Below are 19,070 nucleotides of genomic sequence, written 5' to 3'. Positions count from 1 at the left end.
CGTCAAGCGCACACTGTTTTCATTGCACAGAGCAGGATTATAAAAATGTTCAAGAATATTAGATATGATTTACTCTATCTTTGCTAAAACGGTAAGTGCAGGAAAGCAAAAAAAAACTATGAGAAACATATAGCCTGCTCTAGTACTTCATGTATTACATTGCACATTGTGCTTGTATTACATGTTTTGCTTGTATTATTGCTATGTAATTCATGTTAGGAGCGCAATAAAAAAGTATGCAAAAAAAAGCATCTGTTCAACATGACAAATTATAAAAACCATCTAATTGAAAACTAGAATGTAGCTACTTTGAAAGATTGTGTACGACAGTATTGCATAAAACAAGGACACATCTGAAACTGCTTTACCACATGTCTTTTTAGTATTTCCAATAGATGGCCAGATGAGCTAATTCTGCAGTCGATAATGCATACTTCTGAACATGAGTAGCCATTTATTGTTTCACTGCTTCATCATGGCGCAACCAAGTTGCTACTATTGTCTGTTAGATATGTCACCGTCCTTTGAGAGGCATTGTCGGTGCACTTTGAAGCTTCGTTTGGCAATGATAAACTTACTGACAAAGAATACGTTCTTGTGAATGTAACCATGTGTGTGCCACTACAGAAACTTAACTGCATATTTCAGGAAAAAAGAAACCCTGCCAGAAAGAAGCAGTGGTGCAGAAATGACCACTCCTCAACATGTGGAACCCAGTGTGGGCCTCACTTATGCTGGAGGACCTGACTTTTGGAATGGCCTGGGACTTGGCAGTGATGAATCTTTCCTTTCCTTTGAATGGGGCACAATTGCAGGGGAGACACCACAGCCTCGGCTATCTCGGGAAGGAGGGTGGTGTCACTGACTCGCTTCATAGCTGCCATACGAAACCTTGACACTCGTAGTTGCCCTAAGTCGAAAGGGGGCTGCTTTGTATTTCAAAAGGAGCGGAAAGTAGGACTGTGGTCTGAGCTGATCTTTCAGTGCAGTAGCTGTAAGGAGGTCAGAAAGGTCCCTACAGACTCTGTTTCAGAACCAACGCCCCTTGGAGACAACCTGCAGCTTGGTGTCAATGATGCTGCTGTCTGGGCATTTATGAGCATAGGGTGTGGCCGTTCTCACATGGAGGAGGTGATGTCAGTTGTGCAAGTCTCAGTCAGGAGCAAAGGAGCATTTTGCGCAGGAAGGACTGCATTGGAAAGGTAGGACGATGCATATTCTTATAAAATCCTTTTCTTGTTTTTCAAACTATAATTTACGCATGTACTTTGCATATCTGCGTTATTTCTAAGCATCGACGTTTGAGGATTGGTTACGTCAAATGAACAAAGCTTCTTGGATATATCTGCATTTATGAAGCATATTTTTGCGTGTTTTACTGCCTGCCCATCTGTTTTGCTAAAGATATCAATATAGTTCAAAATATTAATATAGAAACTGTATGTCTCACTACTACTAATGTATTTGGGGCACAGGCTCGACACCCCAGCTAACCATGCATTCGGGGGAGGAGTAGAAAACGTGCTTCTGGGCTTGTATGTCATGCTAGCAATAGGCTGCGCATTTTTCTGCACTCCATACCTTCTTTTGCCTCATAGCTGTAAGCACACGTGTCCACAGGTATGACTTGCAGCAAGCATGAAATGGAATCTTCGCACATATTTGCACTGTTATCATTGCTTTCCTCACTGTTGTAGCTCGTGATACAACAATGTATAAACGAGAAAGTGGTGAGGAAAGCATTTATCGAAAGTCAGACATGAGCTCTTGCTCATATACAAGCGTGATTGTGTTCTTCTTTGGCAATAGCCTTTGGTGTTGTAGTCTCAATGTAAAACCTGTGCTGAGGCATGGGAAAGCAGTCGTATGTTGTATACGATGCCACAACCTTTCAAGCAGCAGAATCTGTAAAGACACTTCTGCATTTTTTTTTTCAGAGATAACTGAAACTGCTCTTGAGCCGCGAATGATGTATTTGAGAGGCATGTTTGTGCATTCAAACAATAAAAGTGACAATGACGAAGTAGTAGAGTAACCATTAGGCACTGACCCTAGATAGTGGCATCGTAGAAGCAGGCAATAGAGATTGAGTACAGGATTGATACCAGTTCTCTTTGGGTCATTTGCTGCTGCACTCCAGACTTGTAACTGGCTTAGCTGTGTAGCCTATAAAGAAACGTTGTACCCCTCCTCCCACTGGTTAGAAGCCTGAAGCTTAGGTCAACTGCCAATTTCTCTTCTCCTTTGCAGTGGAATGTCAGGCTTTGTACTTAAACAGACCACTTGACAAAATGGGACATAAGTGTTATATTGTCACGTGCTTCGGGGTGTCAGAAAGGAAGAAGAGGCTGGGGAGAGGAAGAATAAACAGACGCGACAGTGGTTTGTGCTGGTGTTCCTTGGGGGACTCGCAGCGCTTTAGACGACTAATAAACACCCCCGTTACGTACTCAGTACGTAACAGTTGTGGTGTAGTTTGCGGTGTAGATCAACACGGATCCCCATTGTCTTCGACGAAGCCGTCGACTCGCTGGTTTGCCACCCCTACCATCTAATTTGGCTCAAGACGGCGATGCTGATCGAACACCTGCGGTGAGCAACTGGCAGCACTACCGCGATCCGCGCACATTTGGTGAAAAATCTGACGAGGACGTCGACGAGTGGCTAACCAACTACGAACAAGGAGCCGGTACAATCATTGGGATGCGACCGTAAAACTAGAGAACATAGTGTTCTTCTTGGAAGGCACTGCCCTAGTTTGGTTTGACAATCAGGAAGACTCACCAGCTGGGATTGTTTCACAGAAGAGATAAAGGAGTGCCTTGGCGACGGATCTGCGAAGAAGAAACGCGCAGAGCAAACGTTGATGCAGCGGGCCCAGGTACCTGGCGAGACTTGCAGCGCATATATCGAGGATATTATGAAATTGTGCAAGATTGTAAACCCTCGAATGTCCGAGGAAGATAAAGTGGGGCACTTGCTCAAAGGTATCGCTTGTGGGGCCCTGCGCCACTTATCTGTAAGGCCCGTAGCGCGCCGCGCATTCGAAGGCCACGCAACTTCCCAGTGCTCCCTGCGCGGTGCCTGTTTCCCTCTCCCCGCTCGCTCGGGGATAACTGGTCCCGCGCTAGGGGGCTATAAAGGAAGGCACGCGCCGCCGTCGCGCTCTCTTCGCTCCTCTCTTCGTTCCAGCTTCGCTCCTGGCGCTTCTCCACGGAAGACGACCCACAGGCTGCAGCCCTCCGGACGACGACCCCGCACCGTCTTGGACGGCCCCCTGTGAGATTAAAGATATTTGTTACACGGCCCGCTGTGTATTTGTCGTGAGCATCCCTCCGGCAGAGGAATCGCCCACACGCTGTAGATGTCTATAATTTTTTATCAGCAAAGACAATTTGAACTCTACAGCTGACTTCATCAGGCACTGCCGCACTTCCGAAACCTTGAAGTTGCGCCCCATCACTCCTAAATTTGGGCGAACTGGCCAACGTCACATCTGTTGCGAGCATTAATGTCAGTGGTCCGGAGTCCATGGCTGATCTGATACGCCGGATCATGCGGGAAGAATTCATCATCAGCCTGACTATACCCACTGCAGGGCGAAGGCCCCTCCCATATTTCTCCACTTAACCCGCTTCTGTGCTAGCTGCATCCACTTGACCCCTGCGAACTTCTTAATCTCATCCACCCACCTAACTTTCTGCCGCCCCCTGCTACGCTTTCCTTCCCTTGGAATCCAGTTTGTTACCCTAAGCGACCATCTGTTATCCTCTCTTCGCACTACGTCCTGCCCATGTCCATTTCTTCTTAATTTCCACTAGAATGTCGGTAACTTGAGTTATTTCTCTGACCCACTCTGCACGCTTCCTATCTCCTAACATTACCCCTATCATTTTTCGTTCCATATCCCTCTGGGTTATCCTCAACTTAAGTAGAACTCTCTTGGTTAGCCTCCACTTTTCAGCCCCATAGGTGAGTACAGGTAAGATGCAAGTGTTGTGTACTTTCCTCTTGAGCGATACCGGTAAGCTGCTAGTCATAACCTGCGAGTGCTTGCCAAATGCGCTCCATCCCAATCTTATTCTTGTTATTTCCTTTTCATGGTCCGGATCTGCCGTTACTACCTGTCCTAAGTAGATATATTTGCCTACTACTTCCAGTACTTCACTACCTAATGTAAACTGCTGTTCTTTCCCGAGGCTGTTGAACATTACCTTAGTCTTCTGCATACTGATTTTCAAGCCTACCTTTCTACTTTTCCTGTCTAGGTCATCAATCATTATTTGCAGTTCATCCCCCGAGTTGCTTAGCAAGGCAATGTCATCAGCCAATCACAGATTACTGACGTATTCTCCATCTACCCGTATCCCTAACTACTCCCATTCCAAGTCTCTTAATACTTCCTCTAAGCAAGCTGTGAATAGTACTGGGGACATTGTGTGTCCTTGCCTAACACCTTTCTTTATGGGACTTTTGTTACTTTCTTTATGGAGAACTATGGCTGCTGTGCAGCCATAGTCAAGAATTACTGCGTGACAAAGATTCTGCGTGCCGGGACGAACACCACTATGACGGTTGCGCGCTGCAAACAGAACCCGCGACCCCATCAACTTCCTGGACTCCGGCTTTAAATGTGTCACGCTTTGGCGAGAGCAGACATCATAACGATTTAAGCACTTCTCTACCACGGATGGGCCGAAGAACCACCTACACACGCCAGGTGGTTCATCAGCAATGCCGTCCCGATTACTACCGGCAACCAGAACGAGTTTCCACCCGCATTTACTCGGACCGGTGGCGCCAGCAACCTGTGTTATAGCTGTGGCATGACCGGACACATCTCCCAGTATTGCCGTCGGCGGTGCCTGCTACCACAAGCTCATCGCCCGCTGCCCAACGTTTCTGATCATTTTGACACCAAATTTTATCCGACACCGACTCTGGATACATACCGCCCGGCACAGATGCGAAACGGATCGCCTGCTTCGAACCGCATCTTGACGCCGCCAACCCAAAGAAAGCGACAATCACAGTCTCCTCGGCGCCGTTCTTCCCCTTCGGGAATTTAGAAGGCGCCGCCGATGGGGGTGAGGTCGCCGGAAAATCAACGTTTCCGATACCTCTGCCTGTGTTTATGTTAAAGAACAAACTCGAAGTATCCATTGACAGCATCCACACCATGGCACTAATTGACACTGGAGCAACAGTCTCTGTTATGAGTTTCGCATTCAAGAATCGATTAGCACATAAAGTGATGTTTAGCGTGAATCAAGCTGTGGTATTTCGTGGTGTTGGCGGTGAATCATTGGAGCCTTTGGTGTGTGCTATATGCGAAAGTTGTGATTGGTGGCCAAGCGTTTCGAACCGAATTCAATGTGTTGCCTCGTTCCACGCATGAATTTTAGGTATAGACTTTTTCCAACAGTGTGGTGCAACGTTAGACTGCCGTAGGGGACAGATCTCGCTTAATGCTGCGTTGATGTCGGCTCTTGTAGAAACCTTGTTGCTCGATTTAGGAACATTTTCTGTGTATGAAGATAAAGTTGTACCTGCGATGTCCGGAGAATTCATTAAGTTATTTCATCTACAAATTTATGCGAGGATTTCGACGCCGTAGTGGAACCTACTACACTGGCCTGTGCAAAGAAGAGTGTCTTGGTTCCTCGTTGCATAGTTTCAGTCGCCAGAGGCCACATCTTGCTGTGGACTGTAAGCTATTCAGACGAGCCAGCTGTGTTGCCTCGTGGCGTGAGGCTCGCTCATTACGAGGAGGGTGTGTCGCATTACGTGGCGGCACTCAGTAACCATGCTCCTGAAGAGAAAACATCCCATTTTGTAGTCTCGAATCCAGGCAATGATAAACACATCTTTGGGAGCACAGAAGCGCCGAATTTTGACTGACCTAAACCTGCTTTCCAAGCATGTTTAGGTTTTCGTCTTCGCCAGAGATCATCAGCCACCGATTCCAAATTATCGCATCCATCATTCGATTGATACTGGAATCTCTCGCCCGATCAGACAGAAGCCCTATCCTGTGTCTCCGACCGAACGTCAGCTTATTGACGAACAAGTTCATGACATTCTTCAACGTGGCGTTATCCAGGAATCTTCAAGACCTTGGGCGGCTCCAGTTATTCTCGTTACAAAGAAAGACAACACATGGCGTTTCTGTGTGGACTATCGTCGCCTTAACGCCGTCCCCAAAAAAGATGTATATCCGCTTCCACGTATTGACGATGCAATCGACTGTCTTCATTCGGCGTCATACTTCTCTCGGTAGACTTTAGATAGGAGTACTGGCAGATACCGATGAACCGAAGCGACAAAGAAAAGACGGCATTTGTGACACCCGATGGTCTCTATGAGTTCAACGAAATGCCCTTTGGATTGTGCAATGCGCCTGCCATGTTCGAACTATTCACGGACACCATTCTACGCGGACTCAAGCGGAAAATTTGTTTGTGCTATTTGAACGACGCTGTGATCTTCGTCAAGACCTTTCAGGAGCACAATAGCCGCCTCGCCATCGTTCTTGATTACATTGAGAGAGCAGGTCTAGTCCTAAACTCTAAGAAGTGCCACTTTGGCGTACGCCAAACAATTGTTCTTGGTCACTTAATCGATAAGGATGGCATTCGGCCGGATTCTCAGAAGATTGCGGCTGTAACCAGCTTTACAGCACCGAAATCAGTGAAGCAGCTTCGGAGATTTTTTGGACTGTGTTCCTATTTTCGTCGTTTTGTGCCCAGATTCGCTGACATCGCATGCCCGCTCACGTACCTTTTGCACAAAGATGCACCGTTCAATTGGACTTCTGACTGCGACTCTGCTTTCCGCCACCTCAAATTGCTTCTGACATCGGGGCCTATCCTACGTCACTTATGTCCTTCTGCCCCCCTCGATGTTCAAACCGATGCTAGTGGCGTGGGCGTTGGCGCAGAGCTCATCCAGCGTCATGGTACCGATCAGCACGTGATAGCTTATGCTAGTCGTTCGTTGAGCAAGGCGGAGCGTAACTACACTGTTACTGAACAAGAGTGCCTCGCAGTGGTTTTTGCGGTGCAACGATTTTGTTTCTACCCATATGGCAATGTTTTTACCATCGTCACTAAACCACCATTCGCTCTGTTGGCTCGTAAATCTTCGTGACCCTTGCGGCCGGCTCACTCGATGGGCATTGCGGTTGCAAGAGTTCAACTTCACTGGGCATAAAAAAGCGGCCATCAACATGCTGACGCTGACTGTCTGTCACGCTTGCCGCTTTCGTCAACTGGTAGTGATGATGACACCTTTGATGACTACCTGGCGCATATTTTGGCAACGTTTCCTGACCCTCAACTCTTCCAGACAGAACAACGCAACGATCAGACTTTGGCACCGCTCTTCTCTGCCGCTCAAGATTCATGAGATGCGCGTTTCTGCGTTAGTGCCGGCCTGCTTTACAAGAAGAATTTCAATCCCGGAGGTGCACGCTTTCTTCTTGTCGTGCTGGGAAGCCTCCGTATTCCCGTTCTTGAAATGATGCACAACGATACCACGTCGGGCCACTTGGGTGTCGCCCGGACCCTTCATCGCTTACAGGAACGCTTTTACTGGCCCAAAATGCGTCAAGCCATTCAGCGCTATGTAGCTAGTTGTGTCAAGTGCCAGCAGTACAATCTCCCTACTTCCCGTCCACCGGGACCGCTGCACCCTATTGCGCTTCCAACCGCATCCTTTGAGCAGGTGGGCATCGACCTCTTGAGTCCTTTTCCGCGATCTTCGAACGGTAACCGGTGGATAGTGGTATGTGTTGACCATCTCACTCGATATTTAGAAACAGCCGCAATACCCTCAACCACTGCTTACGAAGTATTCGTATTTCTTCTACGATTTCTCGTCCTGCACTATGGCCCTCCTCGAATTCTGATCAGTGACCGTGGGCGCCAATTTACAGCTGCAGTTATCGAAGAACTCCGTCGTCTATGCACCTGCGATTGCCGTCATACAACACCGTAACACCCGCAATCGAATGGACTTGTTAAACGGACCAACCGCACTCTATCCACTATTTTGGCGATGTACGTGGACTCTGATCACAAGAACTGGGATGACATCCTCCCTTTCATTAAATACACGTATAACACTGCACAGCATGAGACGACTGGCTACAGTCCGTTTTACCTCCTGTATGCTCGAGTTCCGCGCAGCTGTCTTGATGCCATCCTTTCTTTCTCCCTCCACAACGAGCCTTCTATCGCCACCACTTTATGTCGAGCCAAAGAAGCTCGCCGCGTTGCCCGCCTCCGCATCCTGGACTCTCAGGAACGTTCGAAGGAGCGTTATGACAACCGGCGCCCACATGTCTCTTATGTGCCCGACGATTTAGTGTTGCTGTGGACGCCGCTGCGCAAGCGTGGTTTAGCCCAGAAGCTGCTGTTTCGTTATAGCGGCCCTTTTGTCATTCGGAGCGCCTGAGTGACGTGAACTATGTAATTTCACGCCACACTGAAAGTGGTCGATGCTCACGCCGGACCCAGGTGGTGCATGTGGCTCGGCTAAAAAGGTTCCATCCCCGGCACCTTCCTTAAACTGCTTGCCCGGGCTTCGTCTTCGAGGGGGGAAGTGTCACGTGCTTCGGGGCGTCAGAAAGGAGGAAGAGGCTGGAGAGAGGAAGAAGAAACAGAAGCGACAGTGGTTTGTGCTGGTGTTCCTTGGGGGCCTCGCAGTGCTTTAGACGACAAATAAACACCCCCGTTACGTACTGAGTACGTAACAATATGTACAGGAGCAATGCACAGGGAATGCTCTTTCAGGAAGTCCACCAAATGCAAGCTGCTGGTGTGGAAGCACAGAGCTTGCATTTGGTCATGTCACTTGGAGATATGTACCACATGCTTTCTGTCAAGGCGTGTCTTTTTGTACTTGTCATTTGGACTTCGAAAGCATGAACGAGCTACTGATGTGAACTTCTACCAATGTTTGTGCGCTATGCCTCATGTGTGGTCATTTCTTTACTCATGTGATTCACCTGTTCTTTGTCCAGCATTGGAAGAATGTGCTCACAGATCACATGCTCAGAGCTGGCCAGGAGGAGCGAATGCTGGCTGCTGAAGCAAGTGAGTTTTGTAAGGATCAGAGTACCCCATGCATCACCGTGGTAGTTGATGGCGGCTGGTCACACAGAAGACATGGCCACAGATATTCAGCAAATTCTGGGGTTGCAGTAGTCATTGGAGAACGCACGCAGAAGCTGCTTTACCTAGGTGTGAAAAACAAACTGTGTAGTACCTGCGAGTACTACGCTAGGGAACAGAAGAAGATCAAAGAGCATGCTTGCTACAAAATTGGCTGCAAGCTTAGGTGCTATGGAGGCTGATATCATTGTGAAAGGGTTCAAAATGAGCAGAGAGATGCATGGCCTGGAATATCGTACCTTCATAGGAGATCGTAATTCATCTGTCTACAACCAAATCAGTACCAAGGTAGGCTACGGTCGTTTCATAAAGAAGAGTCAGTGTGCCAATCATTCAGTGAAATGTTATACAACTCGGCTTTACGGTGTTGTGAAAGAGCGCAAAGGAAGTGCCAGCATTCTAAGTGGGCCTAAGATAAAGCGCACCACGAATGGTGCCCGCAAGGCAATCAGCCACTATGCCCGCTCCCTGAGAGTTTCAGGGTTCTCAAGAGGACAGGCAAGAGCTGATAACGTAGAGCACACGAGATCTGAGAGCTGATCTTTTGAATGGGCCAAGTCATGTGTTTGGCTGCCATAAGAAATGCAAAAGCTACTTTTGTGAGGGAACACAGGGTGAAAATGCCTGGGAGTGCATTCCTCAGATGCTCAAAGAGCAGATAATGACTGTAGCAAACATAATTGCTGATAAGGCTGCCCGCCTTGTGACAGGGGACACAAGCAACCTTGCTGAAAACTACATGTCTGTTGTTGCCAAGTTTTCAGGGGGCAAACAGATAAACCGCTGCCAGAAGGGTTCTTATGAGCATTGGTGTCAGGGTGCTGGATTAAGTTTTCAGCTCGGGCTTCAGTGGCATACCATAGCTACTAAGGCTGCAAATAACGAGAGCCCGATAGCAGTCATGATAAATTATGTCGAAAAAAAATGGGAGAAATAGTGCAGAAAAGGTTGCATCGGAAGCGGCTTTTTGATGACTGCAATCATCAAAAGCCAAGACGCAAAGACCCCACAGCCTGTGATTCTTTGATTCACCATGGGTCTAACTGTGAGCAGCCTGATATGCTGCCTGAGCAGTCCTCTGAAAAGACTGCAGATCTGCTTCAGAGCTTGCAGGTTGATCACGAACGGCATGAGCAAATAAAAGAGGCAACACGGGGTCAGGCTGACAATCCAGCCTGGCATGCTGAGAGGCAGCATCACCTTACAGCATCATACTTCCATGCTGTTTGTAAGAGGAAGGAGTCTATGCCATGTGATGTACTTGTCAAGGGCCTCGTGCACAGAAAGGGCTTCACAACTGCAGCTCTGGAGCATGAGAGACACCATGAGAAAGAAGCATTAAGCTTCTACCAAACAGATGCAAACTGGAGTAAAGTACAGCCATGTGGTCTTTTCGTAGACCTTGACCATGGTTTTCTGGCTGCTTCATCACATGGTCTGGTTGGTGATTATGGCATTGTGGAGGTAAAATGTCCGTACGCAACAAAAGATCACGACCCACTTGAAGCTGCTCGAAAGATCTGTGTGAAAACAGACATCCCTACTGCACCTTGTCTTTGGTAGTGTCACCAACATTTTTATCAAATTCAAGGCCAGCTTCACATTACAAGGCGGTTGTTCTGTGATTTTGTTGTGTACACCACAAGAGGAATCCATGTGCAGCGGTTACTGTGAGATGACGCTTTCTGGAGGAATAAAATGGAGCAACTTCTGATTCGATTCTACAGAGACTGCATTTTTCCAGAAATCATTGACCCGCGAACAACTCGCTCAATGGAAATCCGCCGGCCAGAATGGAATAGTCTTGCCATTGAACAAACGCAACTCAAAAAAGGCACTTCTAAGAGGAAGAAGGCAATGTCTGCACAGGAGTGAGCCTTGCATATTCGGGGCAGAAAAGGTGCCAAAGGATGAAACAATCAAGTCACTTTCAGTTTGATAAGAGAATTTGTTCAACCAGCCAGAACTGTTCAACCCCTGTGACGACTGTCATAATGCACCTCTTATCTCATGGTACAGACTGCATGGCACTGAGTATTTAGTTCAGCCAGCAAGAACTGTGTAACCACTACAATGACTGCTAAAATGCTCCTCCTCATGACATGCCCTGTGTAACAATGAATAGTTGGTTCAACCAGAGAGTTCTGTGTAACCATTACAATGACTGTCAAATGATCCCCCTCATGACATGCCGAGCATGACAATGAGTGGTTGGTTCAACCAGTGAGAACTGTGTAACCACTGGAATGACTGTCAAAATGCTGCTCCTCGAGCCGTACCCATGCGTAACATTGAGTAGTTGGTTCAGCCAGCGAGAACTGTGTAACCACTACAATGACCCTCAAAATGCTGCTCCTCGAGGCGTACCTATGCGTAACATTGAGTAGTTGGTTCAGCCAGCGCGAACTGTGTAACCACTACAATGACTGCCAAAATGCTCCTCTTCGAGGCGTACCCATGCATAACATTAAGTAGTTGGTTCAACCAGTGAGAACTATATAATGACTACAGTTACTGTCAAAATCCTCCTCTTTCTCGTGACAGGCCGTGCATGACAATGAATAGTTGATTCAACCAGCGAGAACTGTGTAACCACTACAATAGCTAAGAATGGGTTGTCTTGTGTGAGGAGTGTAGGATAGAACAATTATGTACTGGAAGTTATGATCTGTATTGATATCTCTTATTTTCGTCAGCCAGGTTCCATCAACTGGAGGAAAGGGCAAATACGGGTTGGTTGATACATGCTTAGGAATCGAGTAAAACAGCGCTAGGGGAGACAAAACACGTGAACGACAGACTGTCGTTCACGTGTTTTGTCTCCCCTAGCGCTGTTTTACTCGATTCTCAACTGGAAGACAGTGGCCAATCGTGATCTCAATGCCTGTTGCAGTTCGCTGCAAGCCTGATCTCTGCAATATTTCTAGTATTTTACTCCGCCTCACTGCTTGCTGCCTTGGCCCATGCCTGCATTCCCTTAGGATTTATTGTCACCCTTACAAACCATTTGTGTGGCCAGCATAGGCCATCGAACCTAGCCCAGTTGTTCTCTTCCTCTCCTGCTAGGATATATTTATAATTTTTGTTACCTTTCAAGTTACAGCCTCATGGGTGAGTATGGGCTAGGCACAGCCTTATACGGGATATGGTAATTTTTGCTGTAACATTACTACTTAGTTTTCAAGAAAGCTACAGTACACCGCTTATAGGTGGCGTGTTCTTGTTTAGCTGATAAGATATTGAAGCTTATTTCTGAATGCACATTTATAATTAGCTTTCTAGTCAGTCCCAAACCAAAGCACCACATATAAACCTTTCAGGCCCCACTTATATGGGGCAGTAATGTAGTTTCAGTTTTTCGAAGCTTTCTGGTACTGTAAATATTTTGCTTTTATTCTAGATTGCAAGGCAGCATATGTTCAATATCTTATGTTGTGGTTTTTATTCCAAAAGGGCTGGATTGTGTTTGACATGAGGTCCTTCTTTTACATGCCTATTATTTTCTTGTTTTCTCTCCCATACTTTGGGAGTGGCCAGCTTGTTGCATACGCCTTGGAAATGATCTTTAAGCACTATAATTTGCACACCATGCCTTCTTTTGTAATCGCTGCATATTCATTAGGATTGAACCTGTTTGCAGTCAAGTTCTCTCATGGCAAACTGGTGAAATATTGAAAAAGCATTGCATTATTGTTCCCCAAATTCCTTTGTTTCACCATGCATGGTGTGCTTTCTTGTAATGTGGCAGCACAGAATGCTAGTCTATCATCTCATTTTTACAGTGGAAGATTGGATTTTTTCGTACGCCAATGGCTCTTGATTCGTGCATTTTATGTACCTGCAACATTACAGCCCTCGCACATTTCAGCATCAGACGGAAGCTTTCATGTCTTACTTAGTCTGTTTATGTTTTCGGGACACTTCGCCTATAGAATGTAATGTGAATGATAGAGAAGTACGGCAAGCAGATGACTGTGTTTGTATGCACTAGTTTTCGGTCACTTGCTAATGAAAACATCTCACATGTGATGTATCAGTGTCCACTTATTTCCTTGCAGGTGACCATCATGCAATGCGCAGTGGTGTCTCTTCAAGGTCGTGCTTATGAATTCAGGAGACGTTGCATTAAATGGCTGCCCCAATTTATGTGCTATGTTTTGCTTATAGAAACAAACATTGCCGGAGGTGAATGGAGCATTCTGTTGCTGCCTCTACACATGGCAAATTTAATGTGAGGAGTAAATCGTTTCAGTTATGTTGTAGTAAATAATAAACACGAACCCTGATCTATGCATAACACCGGAAAAAACAATGCAAAGCTAGGTAGGAAAGGGAAGCATGTATGCCTTTGTCTCCCTACCGATGTATGTATTGTTCGCAGAAGGGGTGCAGTGGGATAAAGGGGGGCGTTGAATGAGCTAGTCCGTTCTCCTTCCTGCCTAGCCCTATCATTAGAGGCACAATAGAGAGATTTAGCTCACCGAAGATGTACAAAACTAGACGTATACCAGTTTGCCGGACATCTTCGCAGGCGAGGTGGCCTCTATTGTCCCCGCCCTTGTCGATGAGCGAGCGTGAGCAAGAGTGATCCGACATATCTGTATACGCGTATGTTTACACATCTCCCACAAGCTAAATCTCTCTGATGTCCGCGAGTATTGGCGAATTTGCCGCCTGCAATGCCCAGCGAAACATACCCATCGGCCTATCGTAAACGAATTTTTTTTCATCTGTACTATTTATGCGACGTCGTCCTTTGCAGTTGAGTATCTTGTAGCGGCTGCGAAGCTATATTCAAAAAGGTGCTTTCCGAGAGGACAGCTACAGGCGCACGTGTGCCACTACAAGCTCTAGGACACAGAGCACGCACCAACGAAGATGTGAACGAAACAACCGCTGGATACCACCGGCCGAAACTATTTCTTCTGGTCCACTGTCCTATTCCTTTTTCGACCAATATTTGAGAGTCGCATGACGCACATAACATCTAAACGATGGATCATATGCGTGGTACTCCAGCTGGCGTATCGTGATGTCACGTGCGAGCCTTTTGGCACCATACCATGCAGCATAACGGGGCGACATCCGTAGCACTCGCTGTCACACATAATATCTAGATTTTGCGAGAAATACCACTGGCTATCAACCGTGCGCACGGATGAAGAACCTCACTTTATCAGCCAGACTGCAGGGCAGTGTTCTACAGTTTTACTGTACGCATCTCAGATGAGCTCGCCTGAAAGAGGTAGGTGCAATGGGAACATGTAGTCCAAGCAACCTGCAATCTGTCAAGGCATGTATTTCTTTTATAAATTTGCACCTTTGTCGCCAGCCGAAAAGCACGCCCGAGCGTACATTTACCGGAAGATTCTGCGCATTCTATTCTGTTTTTGCTAGCCGTGTCACTTGCTATCCGAGCCTGAAGCGTCTAGCAAAGTATGGATGCGTGAGGAAGAAAGTACAGGGCCAGAAGTATATTGAGAAAAGTACAACACGACGCAAAGTTCCCCTGCGATTGCGCGTGAAGGTTAGCGGCTTAGCACTGCAGGCGAGCGTCCACTGTTCGCACACATGCAGGGGCACGAAGGGTGATGCGGGGACCATGTTCAGGACCTTCGTGGGTGCGAATAGCCCCCGCATAAACGACAGTGCACCTAGGCGCAAAACACATGCACGCAAAAGCAGTGCTTGCACGAGCGTGCGTATCATGTCTTGTCACCTAAAAAAGCAAACCGCTCAGAGCACCAAGCACAGCAACCCTGGATGCCAGGAAGAGGGAGGAGGGAGATTGAATGCATTCCTTGGTAACGCACGTGTGGCGGCACTACGCAGGACCATCTGGCAAAGAGCAGTCGGGGCATGGAGGTCATCTGCTCGAAATACCCTCAAAGGCTCACCATCGTTCGCTCAATGGTGCACGCACTACCCCGTGGCCACATGAACTTTGTAAGATTTTCCTGGGTTACACCAAGCGCCTTATAGACCACGAGCACTGCAATGCGAAGACCAAGGTGGCACAATATAGTAGAGGAACACTGCACATATTGACACGCGATATTCAGAGCTTAGCGTAGCCTAACAGTCGATCACACAGGATGAGAGTTATGCCTGTCTCAATAAAGCATTGTAAAACAAATCCCAACTAAATTTATTTAGGAAAAGAAGGCCAGGAAGGCACTGCTTATGCGTGCACGTGTTTTGCGCGCAGCTACACTGTGGTTTATGCAGGGGCTATTCGCGCGCACGAAGGTCCTGAACATGGTCACCGCCTCACCCTTTGTGCCCCTGCATTGTGTGCGAACAGTGGACGCTCGCCTGCAGTGTTAAGCCGCTAACCTTCACGCGCAATCACTGGGGGACTTTGCGCCGTTTTGTGCTTTTCTTAATATACTTCTGGCCATGTACTTTCTCCCTCACGCATCCATATTTTGCTAGACGCTTCAGGCTCGGATAGCAAGTGACACGGCTAGCAAAAACAGAATAGAATGCGCAGAATCTTCCGGTAAATGTATGCTTGGGTGTGCTTTTCGGCTGGCGACAAAGGTGCAAATTTATAAAAAAAAAATACATCCTTGACAGATTGCAGGTTGCTTGGACGAGGTTCTTCTTCCGTACGCACGGTTGGTAGCCAGTGGTATTTCTCGCAAAATCTAGACATTATGTGTTTGACAGCGAGTGCTACGGATGTCGCCACGTTATACTGCATGGTGTGCTGGCAAAAGGCTCTCACGTGACGTCACGATACGCCAGCTGGCATAGCACGCATATGATCCACCGTTTAGATGTTATGTGCGCCATGCGACTCTCAAATATTGGTCGAAAAAGGAATAAGACAGTGTACCACAAGAAATAGTTTCGGCCAGCGGTATCAAGCGGTTGCCTCGTTCACATCTTCGTTGGTGCGTGTTCTATTCCCTACAGCTTTCAGTGGCACACGTGCGCCTTTAGCTGTCCTCTCGGAAAGCACCGTTTTGAATGTAGCTTCGCAGCCGCTACAAGAAACAAAACTGCAAAAGGATGACGTCGCATAATTAGTACAGATGAAAAAAAAAACGAAAAAACGAAGGGTTTCAAACGCTGCTGAACGGAATGTCCAGCATTAGCTGGAATGAGAATAGACAGTGTATTGGCTTCACCGTTTGATGCTTTTATTTGGGCTTATTTCCCATCTATTCTGTACGTGCATGATGTCTCGCCCTCTTCCTTATTAATTCCGTTTCGTGAAGGTTCTGTCCCACGGATTGTCGGAAGCATTGCGCCATCCACGGTGAACCGTTGATGCCCTCGACCCGGAAGCTGGTTGGGCGTCCATTTTTTCACTAATGCCAACTGTCTATAGCACCGCGTGGACTCTGCGCTTAGCCGCAACGACGACAAAGCAGCTGTTGACGCGTGAGGAGCACTTGGGCTAGTTTGCTTGGGCACAACGACGAAGATGACGATGTTTGCTGCACAGCGCGACAGTGTGTTGATATTTGACACGAGCTTTACAGGTGATAGCATAGCCAACGCAGATCAAAAAGAAATATTTTGGAAATTGTAAAACAGTACAGTGCATTCTAAAAGCAAGAGTATTCTCCAGTTTATGGCAGAAAACGGTTTGCATGACTTTCTTTAATATGCTTTATGAAAAGTTATGGCATTGCCTTGCTAAGCAACTCGAGGGATGAACTACAAATAATGATTGATGACCTAGACAGGAAAAGTAGAAAGGTAGGCTTGAAAATCAATATGCAGAAGTCAAAGGTACTGTTGAACAGCCTCGGGAAGCAACAGCAGTTTACATTAGGTAGCGAAGTACTAGAAGTAGTAGGCGAATATGTCTACTTAGGACAGATAGTAACCGCAGATCCGGACCGTGAAAAGGAAATAACAAGGAGCATAAGATTGGGATGGAGCGCATTTGGCAAGCACTCGCAGATTATGACTAGCAGCTTACCGGTATCGCTCAAGAGGAAAGTATACAACAGTTGCATCTTACCTGTACTCACCTATGGAGCTGAAACTTCGAGGCTAACCAAGAGAGTTCTACTTAAGTTGAGGACAACCCAGACGGCTATGAAACGAAAAATGGTAGGGGTAACATTGAAAGATAGGAAGCGTGAACAGACGGTCGGAGAAATAACTCAAGTTACTGACATTCTAGTAGAAATTAAGAAGAAATGGACATGGGCAGGACATCTACTGCGAAGAGAGGATAACCGATAGTCGCTTAGGGTAACGAACTGGATTCCAAGGGAAGGAAAGCGTAGCAGGGGGCGGAAGAAAGTTAGGTGGGCGGATCAGGTTAAGAAGCTCGCAGGGGTCAAGTGGATGCAGCTAGCACAGAACCGGGTTAATTGGAGAAATATGAGAGAGGCCTTCGCCCTGCAGTGGGTGTAGTCAGGCTGATGATGATGATGATGATGGACAGTTAGCGAAATAAACAAAAAATTAGTATACCCCCTCCCCTTTCTCGCTGGTAATGACTGCCGAATGAGCACTGAAACATCAATAAAAAAACGATAATTGAACAGTATGTTGTGACAGTAGGTATAAGACAGGACGTGCCCTGGACGCCTCATGCCCACACGCAGTGACGTGGGTGAGGGTAAGTGGGTGCACATAAGCGACACGTCTCTAGTAATACGTACGTCCCCGATACGCGAACAGTGTCCGTAACATTAATATTACGTAAAAATAGTTTGGATGTACATAAATGAGTCCTCATTGGTCGCTGCACTATGGGACAGGAGCAAAAATGCGAATAGGCATTCGTGTATATGAAAAAACTCTGCCATTGTACGCTCTCTCTCTCTCTCTCTCTCTCTCTCTCTCTCTCTCTCGCACACACACACGCTATTTCCAGTGCGTGTGTGTTTTCTTGGCTTGCAGGACTATCGGCTGAAGATATATAGAATAACATCTTGGAAGAAGGGCGCATAGCAGGCAACAAAACAGAAGAGGCACACGCAGACATAAGGACAACGCTGCACTATATTGATCTCAACCCGCACATGTTAGACCAACTTGCTCAACGTTCTAATCTATTATTATAGAATGAGAGTAGCAGGTGCTTCTTGCACGGAGATTCTGATACGCGGCTTTTGACATTCGAGGATTGTGGCACCTGGAAATTGTTACGGGGGCATTGCGAAGTCTTCCATATGGGGCATTCGTTGTACAACCAGCAGTATTTGTGTTCTAATATCTAAACAGTGGTTTCGCGGAGGTCCTTTTATTGAGACTGCAACACACGGTGAAAACGTGGGAAAAAAAGGCGCATGGAATTGTTCATGGAAATTATGAGCGCTGCTCCTGATATCTGCCCCAGAATTGGCCATGCCGTCATGATGAAAGGGTTCTCGCTCTGCAAACTAACAGACTAGTACCACTTTAGAATTTTTACAGACTGCCAAAGATAACCGCCAAAGATATTTTGATTTTGGGGTTAGATTGAATCACTAGTCATGTATAAAAGACGTATCTCCGCTTGAAACAGTTCAGCAGAATGAAGTACACAGACGCGCTAGGTGACGCGCTCAGCTACCGCACAAGCAAGGATACTGAGACACGCTATAGCGCACCGAGTGCCAGTGCGCCCCCAGAGACGCATCTACTGGGAGTAAATTGAAAATGCTATGAGCTTTTGTGGTTTGTGGGGTTTAACGTCCCAAAGCGACTCAGGCTATGAGAGACGCCGTAGTGGCAGACTCGGGAAATTGCGACCACCTGGGGTTCTTTAACGTGCACTGACATCGCACAGCACACGGGCGCCTTGCTTTTCGCCTCCATCGAAAAGCGGCCGCCGAGACCGGGATTCGATCCCTCGTCCTTGGGAACAGTAGTCGAGCGCCATAACCACTGCGCCACCCCGGCGGGGCACTATGAGCTTTTGTATCCGGTAGAGCATAG

General features: G+C 47.1%; 1 protein-coding gene and 1 pseudogene across 2 annotated transcripts in view; both read left to right on the top strand.

Moving 5' to 3' along the window:
• The window catches only part of LOC146171635 (organic cation transporter protein-like), a 344,048-nt gene that overhangs the window by 124,025 nt on the left and 200,953 nt on the right, over nt 1-19,070 (top strand). The window lies entirely within an intron of this gene.
• Nucleotides 844-11,051, top strand: LOC146171637 (uncharacterized; annotated as a pseudogene).

This window comes from Amblyomma maculatum, unplaced genomic scaffold (assembly GCF_055883805.1).
Source record: "Amblyomma maculatum isolate TAMU_Amacu unplaced genomic scaffold, ASM5588380v1 scaffold_19, whole genome shotgun sequence".
Taxonomy (NCBI): domain Eukaryota; kingdom Metazoa; phylum Arthropoda; class Arachnida; order Ixodida; family Ixodidae; genus Amblyomma; species Amblyomma maculatum.
Note: the sequence above shows the minus strand (reverse complement) of the source record. Positions and strands in the feature narration are given on the sequence as shown.